Below are 4,908 nucleotides of genomic sequence, written 5' to 3'. Positions count from 1 at the left end.
GCCTTTTTTGTTTTTCTTTTGTCCCTTCATTTGCTTACATAGTCTCTTCCATCTTATTCAATTGCATATTCAACCTTGCTCCCTTTGGGTTCAAGATTTCTCTCCTGTTTCTGCATTTGATTAGCCATCATAAGAGAAATTCCCTTTAGTTTTCCAGCACATGGATAGAGAATTGGGAAGTAGGAGAAAAAGATTCTTTAGCAGACAAAATAGGCATCAGGGACAGTGTTCTTTTTGGACATGACAAGCAGAAGAAAAGACTTATTAGAGAGAAGAGAACTTAAGCAGTTTTCAAATTGAATTTTGTTGGATGAAGGATGGATCCAGGTCATGCGTGTGTAACCCAAGTGGATCCAGTCTAACTCTGGGGCCCCCCGGGCTCTCATGTTTGGTCCACAAAGCCAGATGAAGGAATGGCCTTTTCAGATGAAACACAATGCAGGGGAGGGCAAGAAAGAAGGTGAAACATGCACCCAGCCCTGAATGGGGCCCGAGATGTCCCCTCCCCAGCCCAACGGGGTGTGGGTGAGGAGTGAGTATTTCTGGGTGCCTGGAGGGAGGTTTTCACAATGCCAGCCACCAGGTCCCTGAGGTGAGGGGCCCTGTGGGCATAGGCTGTGGGGTGGGTTGGAAGCCAGACCTGATCAGAACAGCGGTGGCTTTGTTGAGGGACATCAGCAATGCCAGGAAAGGGGGTGACCAGAGTGGGCAGACAGGAAGCAGAGGCTCCTGGTATCGCCTCAGGCTTAAACCTGGAATTGATCTGAGAATCCCAAATTATCTGAAGAGTTACTTCAAAGTGAGTGTGTCTTAAACGGTAAATAGCTGGAATTTACCTTGACTTGGCAAGATTAATACATCCTGCCACCAGCAGAAACAGGGTCTTGAGAGCTAATTTAAGTTATAGAGAAAGGACAAGCTGCCTCCCCCTGCCCTGCTGCAAACCGAAGCGAGGTGTCTGTGGGGCTCATGTACTCACTGCACAAGCCTCCTGGCGCGTAGCCCTTCCCAGCAGCCCTACCCCTTCTCCCTGCGGGTTGTCGGCTGGGTCTGAGACCAGCAGAGACAAGAGGAAGTCCTGCATGCTGAAAACTCAGGTTTTCACAGCAGTTCAGAGACAGCACTGTGGCAGGACTCATGGGGCGTCCACACAGCCACACGAAAAGTCCTGCATGGTGGCAGTGGTGGACAAGGATGGTGGCCGTGGCCTTCGCAGAGGCTGGCTCTGTTGGATCCAGTGGGCAACAATTTTGTACCAATGAGGGCAAAAGTAAATACATATTGAGCACTTTTTCTCCTCCTTAATCTAGCGTTAATTGCATTGGGTACCCATGTAATTCAGACTTTGATAATACCAAAATGTGACTTTAACTTCAAATGACTAAGGTAGTTTTCCAGAGCCATCAACCCATCGGGATGGGGTCCCCACTCCCCAGCTCTAACAGCTCTGGCCTAGGGGGCAGCTGGCTCCTTCTACAACTGAAAGAGCGCTAGCAGTTGATACGTTGAATCGTGGGGTCTTGAGACCCTCCATGGGGTCCTGGGGTCATTGCAAGGGCCCTGAGAATCGGCATGAGCTGATAATACTCACAAACACATCAGTGCCTCTGGTTTTCAAATGTGTGCAGATGGTGATGGAATTAAATACACGTTTATTTCAATACCATTTGGGAATTCAGAGTTAACTTTTTGTCATGGTAAATTCTCTTAACCAATGAGTGCTACCTGTGTGACTTGTATCATATGAGTGTGTGACAGATGCTGTCAATGCCCCCTGTGTCCCTTCTGGGTGCTCTGGCTGACTTCCCCCTGCCTAAGGGCTCCTCAGCCCCAGTAGCCTTCAGGCCAGAAAAGCCAGGACATTTGCACCCCTCCCTGGCTGCCCTCAACTTCTGCCTGTCCAGAGCAGATGTATAAGGACCGCAGCTCCCTCGCCTGTTGCGTGGGATAATTCTGAGCTGCATGTTTTGCAAATGACCCCAAGTTGCCCTGTGGGATGAAGCCGAGTCGCCCACCATGAGAGCTGGCTTCACGGCACACCTTTTATTTTTCCCTCGTCACTCCTCTCCTTCCTTCCAGTGCTCTTGCAGCTTTGAAATAATAAACCATACGCCTCTAATCCCAGTCCCAGGATCTGCCTCCAGGAGAAGCCAAACTGGATAGACAGAGTCTGAGCAATTTCTTTTTTCTCCCTCTTTTTTTAAATTGAGGTGTAAATTACATATGGTAAAGTACACAAATATTAAGCAAACAACTCAATAAATATCTCTATTTGTGTGTCCCTTGTAATTACCACTCAGATCAAGCTACACGGCATTTCTAACACCCCAGCAGGCTCGCTCACTCATCCCACTGTCAGTAACATCCTGAAAAATAACTATTCTTCTCTCCTCTATCACCATAGATCTGCTCTGTCTGTTTTTGAGCTTCATATAAATGGAATCACTCAGTGTGTTCTCTTTGAGGCAAGGCTTCTTTTGTGCAACAGTGTGTCTGTGAGATGTTTTTGCCTGTAGAAATAGTTTCCTATTTTTTACTGCTACGTTATATTCCATTATCAGACAATTAAAAAAATTCTTTCAGCTCTTGGTGGACATTTGGGTTGTTTCTTGCTTCAGGCTATTGTGAATAAAGCTGCTATGAACCCTCTTGTGCACGTATTTTGATTCATACAAGCACTTGTGTCCTTTGTGTATATGCCCAGGAGTGGAATTGCCAAGGCATAGACTATGCAGTTTTTGCCTGAGTAGATGCTGCTACACGTGTTCCAACATAGTTGTAACAGTTTATTTCTCCCACAGCAATGTGAGAGTTCTAGTTGCTCCACTGTTTGACAACACTTGATATTTAAATTTTAGCCTTTAAATTTAGCCATTCTGGTAGCTCTTTGTGGAATAAAAATCTGGCCATTCCTAGAAATGTGACTCAATCCCTGGCCGTCTTTAATTGCTCTGTGGTCTCGGAGAAGGGATGAACTCCCTGTCTCTCCATCAGGAAATGGGGGAGATTACACTTGGCAACTCTGTCTGGAGTGGCTGGTTCAAGCCCGATTAGCCTGTGGGGAAAGAAGCCTTGGTGACCTTTTTGACCATTGTGGTCTTCACAGCCTGTCCCTTTCCCAGATCTGCATGTGACCTTAAAGAGCCCTTCTTCCCAGCTGCACTTTTTGGTGGGCAGGACCGTGGTTTAAACATCCCTTATCTTTCACAACATCCAGTACAATTTAGGGCACATGCAAGTGCTCCACAACCACTTGTTGGATCTGCCCTCTGGCTCACGGGGCTTAGGACAGAAGGGTCCCTTTCCAGGTGTCATCCAGGCTTCTCAGGTATCCTTGGCCTCCCCTGCTGAGGTGGAGTCAGCATTACTGCACCAGGCAGGGTCCAGGCAGAAAAGCAGGACAGGGAGGGGTTATGAGAATAGAAGCTTGGAGGAGGGACCCGTGAATTAGGGGCTCAGACCCCCGAGGAGGGGTCCTTGTCTGCCAATGCTGTCACTTGGAGTGGGTACACTGAGGCTGGTTCTGGGAACGTGGAAGGGCAGGAACCAACTGCTGCCGCCAGGGTGGAGGGCTGACGCAGTGTCATCGGGAACAGCAAACCGGAAGGAGCGAGCCCCCCGTCCCTCCTGGAGCCTTACAGTCTCTTACTGGCAGAGCGTGACAGAGCCACGTGGCAAAGAAGCAGTGGAATCTGCAGAGCCCTGTCCCAGCTCCCAGAGCACAGGGTACAGGGCGGTTTAGCACTGAGAGAGAAAAACTTAATAACTAGCTCCATGAGTGACCCAATTTCTACTGGGTCATTCACTGTTCTCACTTTCCTACAGAGCCTCCAGGCCTTGCAAAGTCCTGGGGTGTGGCTGGGATTCCCGGAGGGGGATGCTGGACTTGTGTCCTCCCACTCTGGCCTCCTTGTGCCATCTGCAGCCCACAATCCACTAGAGGGAGGTGCTTCTTTATGCTGCCACTGCTGGTGCCCTCTATGAAGGTGGCCATGCCTGGGGCCGAGGGTGCCATCTTCAGATGTGGCACCCACCACTATCTTTGAGGAGCCAGGAAGGATGTTCATTCCAAACAGGAGGCAGAGAATGCCTCTCCTGCCAGTCCTGACTGCAATTGTCCCTGAAGCTGTAGCAGTCAGCTTTTGTTACTGGTATGCTGTGGAAACAAACAGCCCCTAAAATGGTAGATGCTTGCAACAATAAAGGGTTTACTTCTTGTGCACCCTGTGTTCACTCTGCCCCGTGTTGTCCTCATCTGCGGACCCAAGCTGACAATCCAGGCCCCAGCTTCCCTCCAGGACAAGCTGGTTCTGTGGCAGAAGGGAAGGAGCAAATGGCCTCACAAAGCAATAGCTCTTAAAGCTTCAGCTCATAAGTGTTACACATCACTTCTACTCACATTCCATTGGCCAAGCCCAATGTCAACGGGGCAGAGAGGTATAATCCTCCCACAGCAAGGGCAGCAAATACTTTGAATAATAACACAATGAGGCTGCGCTTCCCACAGTCAGAATCTCATAATCTCAACACACTTCTCCACTGGGACGCAAACCAGCCCAGAAGATTGGGAGAGGTCGTTCTCTGCTGGGTCCTCCACTCTCCTCATCTGTCTTCTGTTCCTTTCTCCTGCAAGCTCCTACACAAAGCCCCTCCCTCCCTCCGAGTGTAGAAAAGGCTCTCGTGCATTTTAACACGAGGAGATCAACGTGAGAAGAACAGCCAGCTCACCAGTTTGATAGGGGCCAAACTCTGAATTCCAGACTGCAAATTTAGGAATGCTGCTCCCCTCCAAGGCTGTGCCATACTTTGCAATGTCATTAGTTGGGGTGGGGTTATCTCCCTCTTCAGAGAACATGCTTTCCACTTGTCCTGCCCTCAGCTAGGTTCAGTGCCCTGAGTCTGTCTGGT

The sequence above is a fragment of the Equus caballus genome, chromosome 26 (assembly GCF_041296265.1).
Source record: "Equus caballus isolate H_3958 breed thoroughbred chromosome 26, TB-T2T, whole genome shotgun sequence".
Taxonomy (NCBI): Eukaryota; Metazoa; Chordata; class Mammalia; order Perissodactyla; family Equidae; genus Equus; species Equus caballus.
This window is presented reverse-complemented; position numbering follows the sequence as displayed.